A 14,625-nucleotide genomic window follows, 5' to 3' on the forward strand; every position below is an offset into this window, starting at 1 on the left:
CTTTGTGCGTTTGTGTGCAATGAACCAGCAAGTACCAGTGCCAGCCTCCACGGGATATACTGGATCCCATCTGACGGGAAGCCCCTGTCTCCTTTCCACTGTTTCATCCACCTGGGCTACACAGGCCTTGACAAGAATGAGTCAGCACAACATTTCCATGTAATTTAACCAAGATTTTAATTACCAGCCAAATCAAACAGCAGAGGGCTCAGACAACATACAATCTGCTCAGGAATTCACCACCTGCCTGGTTCAAAAACTATAAGCAAAACCACATTGTTTTATAGGTTTCAGAAGAGAAGAGATGAAAACCAGTAACAATTTGATTGCTTTTGCTTGTAGTGTGTATTCAAAATCTGCAGCCAGATTTGAACAAAACTACTCTGGCAAACTGCAACTTTTTTGCTGTTTCAGACTGTAGCTTCGGGTCCATTCCCTGCACTTTCCCAGAGATCAGTTGGATAAAAACTCGATTTGTTCTGAGAATAAAACCCGTCTTGCAAAGCTAAGGACCCTGTGGACAAAAAAAGATAAAAATAAAAAAATCATGTAAAAGTCATGGACGTAGAGAAAAAGAGAAAAATTAATGTAAGACAGACAACTTATTTTGGATATTTTGTAACTTCATAGCGCTTGACTTGCATGAAAAATAGCGTAGTTGTTATAAGCAATTCCCTCAAAAAAATAAAAAATAAAAATAAAAAATAAATAAAGATTGAGGCAGTACTGGAAAACTTCATGGGTAGTCAACAGGTCCCAAAAACTTAGATTCACAGCACAGCCTATGATTGCCCCTAATCTACTTGAGCATTTGGTGACACAGTGGAAGGCTATTGTCTATGCCCAGCCATGGAAGGGAGATGAGAGAGATCTTCACTGAGTACATTTCAAAGTTATTTGTTAGATGGCAAATGAAAGATGAAAGTTGGGAAAGCACAATTCCATCACAGAAGAAAAATGTATTTTCTCGCTGGAAACTCTGCTGGTCTTGTTCTCCCTGGCTTCTCTAGCCATCCCCACATCTGTTCCTACTTACTCTGCCCCCATTTTCTCACTGGGAAGCATCAGACAATCTTACTGCAGGCACAAGTAGTTGTTCCAAGTGTCTTCGAGGGAATACATTCTTAGTTGTGTTTGTGTTCTACTGGGTGTCCTTATGTTACAGGCGAGTCCAGGCCCACATGTGTCCCAGGCATCGACTCAGCAAAATGCTGGAGACCTCTCTGTACGGAAGTGCTTAACTCTCAGCGTATACATTTAATTGTGAGAACTTGTTCCATTCAAGCCAGAGGAACTGCAGTGTTTGTCACTGTCTTCTCCTAATCCGAGGCCCGAACTCTGCACGTAGCACTTGCCTTTAACATCAGTGGCCAAAAAAGGTGTATTTATTATCGATCAAAGAGAGGTATTGTGGCAAGAAAGACTTACTTCCCCCCAGTCTTTTTCAATATTATTATTATAAGAATTTTATTCTTCATTTTGTCAAGCTCTCAACATTCAGTGCAAGAGATAGCCAAGTCGTCCACAGAGACTCTTGCTGAGTCTTAACATACGTCCTGATCTGTGCAAGCAATCCCCTTAGGCACTTCGGTTGGGCATGAAAACCTGCTCCTCTCCTTGCCCTCGGCCCTCTAGGTGGCTCAGGTGGCCTTTGCAGAGAAAGCACACGGCAACCACTCCGAGGTGAAAAGAAATGCCTGAAAATGCAACCAACGCCCATATTTGCCTATTGCTTGTGGGTGAATGATTGTGATCCACGGGAGGAATAGTGAGCTGGCATGGGCAGGAGAGCAGCATCATAAGACCAACAGGTTGCTACTCAAAATAATGACTTAATAGGTAATGCCTGCAAGCATTTGTTGTATTAATTCATTGCAATTAACCTACTTCAACTATTAGGAAGGTTTTCTTTCTGTTTGAAACAGCAAGTACTTGGTGTGCAACAAAGTGACCGAATGTAGAAAATCATAGCTTAGAAAATCATAGGTCTAAAAGAGAAGAGTGTTAGCGTTAGCTCTTCTTCCTGGGGAGAAAAAGAACTGGCAGGATGGGACGTTTCCCACTCAGAGAACATGCGTGCTCAGGCAGGCTGAAGGACTGTGCAAAGCAGGCAGCTGGGGAGGGATGAGTAAGTCCCCTCCATTCTGAGATAAAATGAGGCTGGGTTTTTGTTGGTTTATTATTTTTTTCCTAATTATTATCATTTTTATTTTTCATGGGATAGTCTAATGTGGAAACTGCCGGTCCTTCTGCTCTCACTACTACTTTGATGTTCATTTGCTTTAATTTTTTTTTCTCCTGTGATGAACAACAGAGATTGCCAGGAAGTATTTGCAAGCTCAGCAGCAAAGCAGAAAGAGCTGGGGATTTGTTACTCAAAATGAATCCTTGGTAAGTATCATCTACAGTCGATCTCTAGCTTCACTGTCACAGGTTGAAGGGCAGCACACAGAGTGCGATAGCTACAGCTCTAACACACATAATACATACATATAATACATGTATGCATACATAATACATAAATATATATACATGCTACATATAATACAGCTAAATATCACTACACTGGAATCCTTCCTGCAGACCCAGTCCCCATCTCAGACTGGGTGTCCCCCCCTCCATCGGCCTGAGGCAGGAGCCCACCGGGGGCACTAGGTGGCACTGGAGGCACTGCGCTTTGGGGAGCACCGCTGTTACTCAATGCTTTCAGTGCCATCTGGTGGTGCTTTGTTTTCGAGTCAACATTTGTTCCTCCTGGAAAGTGAACCGAGTAGGACAAACCAGAGGGAATGCGAAGGGAGTCGCAAAGATCAAAATACCCATATCACACATCCAGGTATTCTCCCACCTCACCAGAGCTCAATTCACCTGAAATGTTCTATAAACAAATAACGTTTTATTTTACTGCCATAGAGTATTTCCCCATATAAAATGGCATTATTTGTGTCTGTAAAACTATACAGGACTCCTTACCATCTCCTGGGCAGCTGCCATTTTCAGGCTGGAGACACTGTAAAACAGGTAAACACCAAGCTTCTAAAGAGCAGGCATTCATTTTACATTTGTAAGGCTTTCATGCTGCTGGAAAGGCTGTGGGATTCATCTCAGCCTTGCTTATGTTAAGGTTGTCTTTTACTTTTTAGGGGTTACTCTTGCTTCTGAGCATGTAAACTGATGCTACAACAGGATCTGGCCAGTAGTGTGACAGGACAGGACTGGTGCAGGGGCAGCTTGTAGCAAAACCACTCCCCACCCCAGCTATGAACAGGGACCTCCTCTGGTCTATGATGAAAGGAGGAAGGACTCCACTGTCCTTTGTGGGATCACCAGCAGTGGTTCCCCAAAGCCAAAGTTTAGGCTCCTCTTGGGAAACCTGCCACAATTCATTCACACTGTGACCATCAGGCATGGTACTGCTGGGGGCAAGGATGGACGGCTTGCAGGTAAACACCAGGACAGAAGGTGGGCAGTCCAAGCAGAAAGGAGAAGAAAGCAGACCGAGATCACCAGAAAACATAAATAAAATCAGAAATAACTATGAAACTGTTGATCTACCTAAAACCGAATCCTCTCGCACTCATAATGAACGCAGAATTTGCATCAGAAATCCATACAGCTGTTTGGAAAGGAGAACGTTGCCCTCAGGGCCAAATCCACTCCCTAACACCCAGCCTCAGCGTCTCCCTCATGCCTGGCCAAGATCCTCCCCCTCACGAGGAAGAATCCTCCCCCCGAGGCGCCTGAGCAAGAGTGGAGCAATCCCGAGGAGGCTGCTTTATTAAATTAAATGTCCTCGTGGGAGGATGCAATCCAGGGGCTTTTTGCTTTTTCTTTTTCTTTTTTTCCTCCTCCTTTTTCTTTTTTTTTTTTTTTTTCTCCACATGAATCTCCCTTCAAAACACAAAAGGAGTTCTGCTTTTGTGTGGCAGAACTCAACCCAAAATTTCTCTCTTTGTTCTTTTTTTTTTTTTTTCCTTCTTTTTTGATATTTTAAGTTGAGCGTGCATATAAAGCAAGAGATTTCCAAAATCAGGTAGTCTCTGCCTTCAGATCTGATTACTCACTCCAAGACCATCGCTGGGATGGCGTAACGTGGAGCCGCGTTTTAAGCAGAACTCCCCAGTGAAAACAATGAGAGTCCTTCACTGAATTAATACCACAACTTGTCCCATAGAAAATAAAGATAAATCAAGGCAAGTTTATTTCATTTAGACCAAAAATGGGAGTTCTGCCTTGAAGAAAAAGCATAGAAATTTGCTCTTGTTCTATTCTAAAATAAATTAGGAAATATATCCTACATTATCAAGGCAGACAAACATTTTATATATAAGTAACCAGGACCGCATCCCTGAAACACAAAGGAGGATTCTGTGCAAATTCAACATGCAGATTCCTATACAATGTACTCAGCAGAAATTCTCAAATCTGACATTCTTTACTTTCCACAGCCTGCATTTTTCACTTCAGTCACTGCAAACCCCTTTACAGCACTTTATTTCTTTTCCTGCACCATTCTTTGCATGCTGCTGATAGGGCCACTAATATAAATCATCCTTGTAGAAGCCCCTTAGAAGGTCTGTATTTTTGTAGAGTGTTTTACTTGTTCTGTTCTGTTCTGTTTATTGGCCAGCTGCAAACAGTATCTTTATGGTACATTTATGGTCTGAAAATTCACTCTAAAAATAGCAACACAAGGTTTGGTGTTTATGATCACTTAGTGACTCAACATTCTTGGTTTAAGATTTCTTTAAAACCTGCTTTCCTAACCTCATACAATATAAATTCAGTACAGGATACAAAGGCCAACCTATACTATCCTACTAATAAATACATAACAAATAAGCAAATGCACAATTAATGAAGAAAAAGCATAAGATCAGATCGTGATGCTCCAGTGTAGCTTCAGTAACAGATGTTTGCACTATCATCTGCATGGCTATGAAGAAAACCACAATTACTTCTAGACTTCATTTCAAGTTTGGGTTCCAATACAAGCTGAAGCTCAATTTTTTTTTTTTATATCCACATTTTCTGAACGCTAACACCCAAAATATGGGAGCTTCAGACAAGCAGCGATTTGGAGCCACACTATCCCATAGCCCAGATTCAAGCATGTGCCAACCCATAGGCTATGTAAACTTGGATGAAGTTAGCTACTCTTATCGCCATGCAGCAACATTTCATTTTCAACATAAGCAATGCAACCCAAGAGCCTTCTAAGTTAAGCAGGTTGCTGAACTATACTTCAGGGCCAGAACTGCAGACATACTGATAAAGTACATTTAGTTTCAGGTGGTTTTCTGGCCTGTGCTCTACCAGGGAAGGGAGGTGCACCTACCTGGCCCAGAATTTCCTAATTCTTCTTAGACCAAATGCAGTCTCTACCTCTGTGTTAGACTGTACTCAGCAATGATATGCTTCAGTCAAAAAACTGGTATGTAAAAGTTAATAATTGTAGCACAGGAAGTAGATTCGTTTAAACTATTGCCATTTTCTAGTGCCATTTTTACCCAGTGGTTAGTCACACCTCTGTACTCTCCATTTTAAGGTCATACTTTTCATAAGATGGAAAAGGTAGGATGACAAAAGGGCTTTCTGGTCTACTTTTGTTCATTATTTCTTTGCAGTTCTTGAAGATGCCGAGCAAAATGATAACTCTGAGAAGGGAGTCTGCATCAGTGATGAACAGTGTGAACATCTCTTCCTACCAAATGGTATACACTATCCCTATTGCAGTATCTTGCAGTTATACTGTTCAAGCATTTTACTTTTACCGAGGTTCGGATGCCTTCATCCAGTTACATTCAAGGCTTTCTGTATGGAGAAACCTAATGATCCTTCTAGTTGAAAGAGGTGCACAAGAAAAATTGGCACTGCATTGTAGATAAGACAAATGAAGAGGAAAGGGATGTCAACTACTCAAACCATATGGAGTTCTTATTCACATGTTTAAAGACACCACTATAGACTGGGCTTTAAGTTACTTGCTGAAAAGAAAATCAATATCAGAAAAAGTAAATAGAATTACAAAGTTCTTGACTCTCTGGCTCTGATGAGACGCACAGTCTCTTCCTCTTGTTCTCCTCCAAACAGAGAAGACACCTTAACTTTCTCTGGCATGCAGAAATTCTCCTTTATATCCTCCAGTGACTTGCCTCACTGTCCCTTTGGAGTGTAAATACCTTTTCTTAAAGGAAGAAAAAGGTCAGATTTGTTAAAGGCTTCACAGCTCTGCCCATGACTACCAGGTTGTTGCAATGCAATGACTCCAGGAGATAGGTCTACAGTCCTAGTGTTAAGGAATGCAATCCGAGCTTTTGCCGGCACAGACATGTCACTGATGCTACTAAAACAAAAACTTGAGCTAAAATTTGTTTCAAGTCTTTACTTGCTTGCAATGGAAAGTTTGCTGGCAGCTGTTGTCATCATTAGCCTTGTGGCGATGTTTTTTTCTGAAGTGTCTTGTGTCTTATTGAAGCTTAAAGCTTGTTAAGTTGGGAGGGGACCTTGGGTGATCTGCCAACAGCAGACAATAAAGTGTTCTTTTCTCCTGTTGTAACAGAGTTGTAAGTTTTGGTTTATGGATAATGGCAGCTACACACAGTAAATTAAAACACACACCAAAAAAGAGGAAAGCATGAGGCTTTTCTCTTAAGTAGTCCATTTAGACCATTATAGGCTCCCCCAGGGTTTTAAATAAAATTGTAAAAACACCCTAATTTTTCACCATTAACTGTTTTACGTTCCTAGTGGGCTAAGATTGTGCATTTTAATAGCAACAACTCTCTCCAGGGACACGAGCTTTACAAGCTTTGACCTGGATTCTTACCACCCCACTTTGGTGTGGTTCATAGACCAGCAGAAAAAGACGCGGTCTGGAGAATTTGGAGTCTTCCCTACTTGGAGAACTTCAAGAGCTGTTTGGATATGATTCTGGGCAACCTGCTCTGGGCAGCCCTACCTGAATAAGGATTTGGACTAGGTGTCTTCCTAACTAGGAGAGTGGTGAGCTCCTGGAACAGGCTGCCCAGGGAGGCTGTGGATGTCCCATCCCTGGAGGTGTTCAAGGCCAGGTTGGATGGGGCCCTGGGCAACCTGATCTAGTATATGTGGAAGTTTGGTGGCCCTGTCAGGCAGGGGGGTTGGAGCTTCATGATCCTTGAGGTCCCTTCCAACTCAGGCCATTCTGTGATTCTGTGATTCTGTTTTGAGAGGTCCCTGCCAACCTTAGCCCTTCAGTTATTCTGGGAGAATACCCACTCCCCCCCTGCCTGGCTCCTGAAGGAGCTCAAATTCATTACCTGCAAACATACAGTCCCCTGTTTTTTCCTACTCACTATATACTGCTGGGATGGATGGATGGTGGTTTAGGTATTACATATGGCTCATGTACAGCATGTTTATCTTGTAAACTGATAGAGAGCTTTATCTTGAAGTCTGACAGGGAGTCCAGGGTGAAATTAACCACTGAACTAAATCATACAGTCCACAGGAGACTCACAAGTTCAATGGCCTCACATGGTGAAGCCGGCACACATGGCTGTCAGGACCATGCAACACACTGGAGGACATCTGGTATTTGTTGACAGAAAACACCAAGAATCACTTAAGCCCACCAGCTTTGGTGCAGAAGTTCTCTTACATGCCCTGCAAGCAGACTGGGAGGTGCTACCACTCTACACAGTCATGCAGCAGCCTCAGGCTGCTAGGTTTAAGTTCCAGTTCATTATCATACAGCAGGCCCAGCAAAGGCTAATCACAGTAAGGTAATTAAAAAGCAACTGGGCACCTTCGGCGGAAAGAAAAAAAAAGGAGAGAGAGAGAGAAGCCCAAGCAAGGAGTAGCATGTTTTACCCTTTGATTGTGGTTTTCCTTGTTTGCTTAAGTTGCTGGAGCCCTTGAAGTTACATAAAGCAAGCGTGGCCAGGGACCGGCATTGTCTTAGCAGCATGAGGAAATTAGACTGTGAAAGAAGTCCGGACCCACCACAAGGTTTGTGTGATTTAACACAGAGTTCTGTGGGTAGGTCCTGGGACAGAAATACGGTTTAAATGGGGGATTCAGTTCCTTGCACCTCCTTCTCTCAGAACTGGAGCTTTGCAGGGGACAGTTACCAACTGCTCACCATGCAGGCTGCCCAGCACAGCAAGGCTGCCAGCATGGCACTGACTGGTGGTAATGCCAGCAGCAGGGTCTGTGCTCACACAGGCATATGCAGGAGGGTTTTCTTCTCCTCCACAGAGCAAAGTAGGTGAGGTAGAGAAACAGCAGGCAAAAACACTCCTAACAATTTAGTGATTGCGATTCATAACTTAAAACTTATGGGCAATTCAGGAATTAATTGTCTGGGTATTTGGCTTTGATTCTAGTCTTAGCATGAATTGTAAAACATATGAACATTATGGAAGCGTTGCTGTATATGTCACACTACACAGTGTGTCAGAGGAAGTACTGTAGAACAGGGAGGCAGCTCCTTTCCTCATGCATGCTCCTCCTATAGGCCCTGAGGAATCAGTACGCATGTTTTCAGCTATCTCTCAAGCTTCGTTGGGACAAGAAGCATATAAATGAAATCCCACTTTCTGTATATCTGGCCTTTCCTGGTGTTGGAGGACTCAGTGTAGCTGGGCCCCAGCCCAGTCAGAAACCAGCCCAGACTCAGAGAGGTCAGTCACCCAGTAGATGTTAACAGGTATCTATGCAATTGCATTTTCTCCCAGCAGTCATTCATCAAGAGGTCTATGTGCCTTTTGATCTTCCTGCATTATAAAACCAGATAAACCAATCAAGAAATGGAACACAAAAAACAGTTTAACATTTGTAACATCCCTACAATGTCTCTGGAAGGCCTGTGGTCTGATCCTGCCAACTCCAGCACAGGAGATAAGACAGTCCTTCCTTCTCTTCTGACTCAAACATTTACCAAAAAAAAAAAAAAGGGCAGGTTTATTTCTTCTTGTTTTCTTCCCCATTTCAGTATTTTTTAAGTCTTTCACACCTCAGCTTATACTTACTGAGGTACTGAGGTAGGCAGCCTGCTCCATGGAAATGCAAAGGACCCAGGTGAGACAGGTGAGGAAGGGAATGCTGTAGCTCCTCAAAGTTAGGCAATTGTCATGTTCTCAGGAGCTTTATTTCATTTAAAAAAAAATGAACCTAGATGGCTGTCCCAAGATAGATATTATGTCCTTCTGCTTTTGAAGTGTATCTAGAGCTCAGGTTGCTTTCCTCTGGTGCTAAGGCTCTGTAAGCAGCAGCAACATATGGATTTCAAACATCAATCACCGCTGGAAGACAATGAACAAAGAGCCATGCAAAAGGAAGGAAGGAACTCAGAGCCAAACTCAGGTCACATGCCAGGTGAGATGACACTGGTTCAGTCTGTTCACTTGTCCTAACGAGGCCCTCCTGCCATCTGCCCACATATTTCTATCTCTCTGGTGTTTTTGTCACAGCAAGTCCTTCATTCTTTTGACAAAAAGCCACCTGAACTATTGTATGTGTATTGATTTGGTTGATTTGCTGCTGGTGTAGCTCAGAGCATCATTAATCTGATACAGAGAGTGCCGCTTGAAAGGCTTTGACTAAGTACAATATCAAGTGTCACCCTGAGCTTTAGAGTACAAAAAGTAAAGGTAGCGCAAACAAAAAGGCCATATTCACCCTGGTTTAACTTTTCCAACTTTCCTAACAACTGCCATAAGGTGATTATCCCATAGTTGAATCTGAGGAAGATCTGAACCAAAACTGAAATGGGAAAAAGTTGCTTAAATAAAGATGTTTTTCTGATTTCTTATGCGTGCTACTTGATTGATACTGCTGAAAATGCTGCTGATTGGAAACACTCACAAAACTGTTTTTCAGATGCTGGAATTGTATCCCCTAAAAGAAGATGTGTGATGTAATTTAATGTGGTAACTTCTACCCCACTCATAAACTCACATTTTTATTTAAAAAGGGCATCTCAGTCTGAATGATGGAATGAGCCACCTGACTTATTTTTAAGCCAGTGAAGCGGTAGGAAGCCAGGTCACAACTGAGCTTTGGCTTTCTTTACCAGCACATAAATGGGATCTAGAAACTTCCAAAATGAGAGACGAGGGAAACAGAAGTGAGCAGTTTTGTTTCTTAAACCAACTCCAGTACCAGCTGAAGTCAATACTGTTGTGCCATGAAATTCACTGAGACCAAAACGCCTTTAGTTGGTGCTTCTCCTCTTATTTAGCATTGTCAATGGCTATGACACAGGAAAAATGTTATTTTCTGAAGAAAACCCACCTGGTATTAGTGGTGACTTGTGTAGAGTACCTATGACAAAAAGCAACTCCTCTCTGTCACCAAATTATTGTTTCTCACTGACATTAAGAAAACAACCTGAAGATTAGCAATTGATAAATGGTTTATATTTCCTCAAATGTAAGTTTCTCTTTTTACACTGCAATTCAGACAATTGAGTCTATGTCAGCTTGTCAGCAATGCGTGACAATAGTTTCCTGTAACAAATAGGCTGTGTTCCAGTACGCACATTCCACTTACATTAATCCTCGTACCTCTTTGGGTTTAAAATACAAGAGGCAGACACGATTGGAAAAACAACAAAGATATCATCTGAGCAGTAAGCATAGAAGTGTGCTGAATTCTTAGAAGCCAGTGTTGCTGACACTGGACTGTCCCAGTGCTTCCTGGCATATAGGAAAGATCCGACCCTGGAACCCTAAAAAGGAGGACAAACATCTCACTTGTGCTGGCAAAACAGCAGCTGAGGGTTTAACCCTCACTGCTGTGGTGAAGAAAAGGGATGCAGTGATTGCCTCTGTGAGGAGAGAAGCTCTCCTCCCCAGACTAGCCACCAGCCGTCTATTTCCTTGGCATTTTCTGGGGAGCAGCGAGATATTTGGCTGTGTGGGGATGTAGCAATTTTCTTCTTGGGCAATAAGCACTGTCTGTTTCTTCCAGTACAGGAATTTAAGCAGCAGATCCACTGCTAATCCAGTTTATAAAAGAAAGCAACCCATTCTATCCCTTAGTTCTGTGAAATCCTAAAACATGAAACCCAAAGAGCAACAGGTCAGTGAAAGGAGAAAGCACAGCAGGACAAATTCTTCCCTCACCTACACTGAAAATCATCCATTTCAGGTTGGAAAAAGAAATTCGTGTACATCAGTAGCTCAGTATTTCATACTTAAAGACATATCAGGAAAGTCTGCTTAGGTAGCAAAGCCTGTACTCTACCTCAGGTGTGGTTTAACATCCAATGCTTTATTTCCTCTTTTTTTTTCAGTGTCACTCAAAACATAACTGAAATAGGAAACTCCTGATATTTCCTGTTAGAATTAATCATATTTCTGTATTTGCTTGAATATGAGCCAGCAGTGAACTACAGACATGACTGTTAGAAAAGAATTACAACCAGCAATATACATACGATATTCACTATTCCATATCTACTCTGAATTGCCCAGTGGGGAAAAGCTCTTTCAGGTTTTTGTTTAGCTTGTATTTCATTTACTTTATTTGAAAGGAGGTTATTAGCCAAAATTCTTTGCTCTCTTTTAGACAGCTACTTGCCACCATTTTACAGAGCATACTGTCTACTCCTGCCTGTGTATGAGTCAGCCCAGTTACAAGAAAGAAGGTGGAGAGCCTGTGTTTGGGCCAGCTGGGAGAGGGATGGTTACCCAGCTAGTGTTGGCTAGAAATAGATTGTCAGAGTGTTTCTTCTTTTCCCTCATAACTGTGGTTATGTTAATTCTAGCGGGTGCATCAAAGTTATTTTCCTCAGTGTTGGGCCAAACAAAGAATGGCTTTACCAGTATGTTCAGATTTTGCACTTCTAGATGCTTGCATAAGAAGAAAGCGCGTTGCTGATTGCAAACAGAAATACTCAAGGCCACTGAACTGCACAGGTAGATCCATTTCTGTAACACTTGGAAAAATTTCAGTTATTTTACTTTTAAAAATCACTTGTTGAAATAAAATTTAGTTCTTTAATATGAACATAGTGGCAGAACTTTGATAAGGCATGGTAAGAAAGTCCTTTTTAGATACATAGCACCCAACTCAGACACTTAGAATAGAATCATTCAAAGAGCCCTTCTACAACGAAATACTGTGGCATCTGTTTTCTCAGATAGCACAACTCAGCATCCTGAAGAATTTTGGGTCAGCTTTTGATCATGCTTCAGGTGGAGGCTATCTGAGCAGTAAGTCATGATGCCTCTGTTTTCTCTCACAAGCTTATGGAAGTACCAGGAAAAAAAACATACTCCTTCCTTAAAGCAAATTCCCATTTCCTTCAGAATTCTCAGAAGCTCGAAATACTTCAGGAAACAACAATACTTGCACTGTTTCTGCATTGTACCTTTTTGTTGTTGTTGTTTGATCACTAGTGCATTGAAATATGGTAGTGTTATGCACAGCACAGTAACCACAGCTCAACAAGAAGCCCGAGCAGCACCATGTAACAAAGAATCACTTCAAAGTATAAATCTTTCCTGTGCAGGTGAAGAGTTTATGTTTTAGCCATACAGCCGGCCTGTGGGAGGAAAATCTAACACAGCACACATGGTTAAATCCTAATTGCCTTCTCTATGATTTTGTTCTGTTTTGTTTTTTAGTCAATCCCATCTATTCAGCAATGAACAAGCAGGGAATGAAGAAAATGTGCCATTTCCAGAATTAACTCAGTAATGTATCTGCATGGGAGCTGTAAGTTATTGTCCAATTCCTTCACAGAATTAAGAGCTGAGCAGTATTCATATCTTATTCAATGACAGTTGAATTCCTGTGCATGTTCCCAGAAGTTTGAACCTTTTCAATTACTGAAAAGGGCTGAGCACTTGCCCCCTCAGACAGGCAACTACTGATGCTTTGTTTTAAAATTAAGTGTAGACTTCATTTGCCTGTGGGCCCACCACTTTTGCCTGCCCTGTCAATGTTTGCCAGTACTTCAGCTATCCTGTGATTCTGTGATTACAACTCTCTGGTAGTTGCTGAATACAAACAACCAATGATAGAAGTTGAGGAACTGACAGAGGCAGCAGAGGAAACTGGATGAAACAAGTAGCTCCCTGTTGATTCCATTACCTTTCATAGAAATTCATTTAGTTTGGTGTGATTAAGCCTAGACTTAAGTGACTGCTCAGCCACTTAAGTAGGAATAGTGGATAACTGTTAGAAGTGACAATACTGAATTTAATAAAGGGAACAGTGACAAATAGGACCTCCCAGAAAAGATGTAAAAAGTCAGATCTTTTCTTATAATGAGCAAATAAAATGAGTATGAGAACAGAGGACATTTATTTTTAACTTTGATTATCTATAGGAAACACAGGACATTGTTAAGGAATCAGACATGGTCTGTACAAACACAAGTTTCAATGGGTTTTCTATAGGTTACTCATTTGTTTTGAGTGACTGCTTTTGAAACAAGAGCAGTTAACTTCAGATTCAGAATCCCATCTCATAATGCCCTTTAACTAAAGTAAGTTTCAGCTTGTGAAGTGGATGAAAAAGCAGGTTAGCTGCTTTGGAGATAGACTGAGGATTGGCCTTATTCTATATATTCTACATATATATTTAAGTAGCACCTGGCAAATTACTGCCATTTAACCTCAGAGGAGCAGTCATTCAGAAAGCAAAAACACTAAATACAACTAAGTGCATTTCATTACAAATATTCCTGCAATACCTCTTTTCTAGCACGCAACAAAGTACTTAAGTGCATTTCAAGGCAAAAGGATGTGTTTGACATATCCTGCTCCCTAGGAGCAAGAATCATGATGGAAGAACACTACTGTGCAGCTGGGGAGTCTGCCACTAATAGACTTCTCTGAGCGAATTACTAAGCAGTGTGTTTTCCTGCTTTCTGCAACAAATGCTGCTACACCTCTCCCACAGAATCCAGTCTACCAGAGATAGATTGCCACTGGATGACAGTTGGTTAGTGATCCGCCAGCGATGCACTGAACTGTTGATACAAGTGTATTTATGGTTCAGGTTACAGGCTAAGGGTCAAAGCTGGAGGCTTGAAGGGTCTGTGTCTTCATTTGCTGCTTTTATCATGCAAGGCCTGGAAGACATTCTCAGGTTACAATAATATGTGGACCTATAGTATGCATACTAACTAGATAGAGTTTGTTTTTCCCTGTTGCCCCAAAGAACCAAGTAGCTACCTTAGAGTCTCAATCCAGAAAGCTATTCTGGACAAAACAAGAGGGCAGGAAAAGAAGATTAAAAATCTGGCTTCTCTGAAGTCATTAGCAAAACTCCATTTAACTTAAGAAATTCAGAAATTTACCTGAGAGGTATTAATTGCAAAGGTCCTTTTTGTTTTTTCAGTTGTAAAATTGGGGCATACATTTGCTTTCACCTGTTTTCCCACCACTCTCCTGATCTTGCTATTTCTAGGTATAAGAAACATAAGAAACTGAAGAGGCTTTAGCTATTGGAAGAAAAAATGCTACAATGAACCACTGAATGAAGTAACAGAGCATAAGAGCTGTTGGCTTTATCTTATTCTGGATTTTGAGAGAGTTTAGTAACAAAGGGGCTTTTAAAGGTTTCTAACCAAAAGGTATTTGCTCACAAATGTCAAGTTTTAAGCCAAAAATGTGTTTCTCACTC

This window comes from Coturnix japonica, chromosome 2 (assembly GCF_001577835.2).
Source record: "Coturnix japonica isolate 7356 chromosome 2, Coturnix japonica 2.1, whole genome shotgun sequence".
In the NCBI taxonomy this organism is placed as follows: domain Eukaryota; kingdom Metazoa; phylum Chordata; class Aves; order Galliformes; family Phasianidae; genus Coturnix; species Coturnix japonica.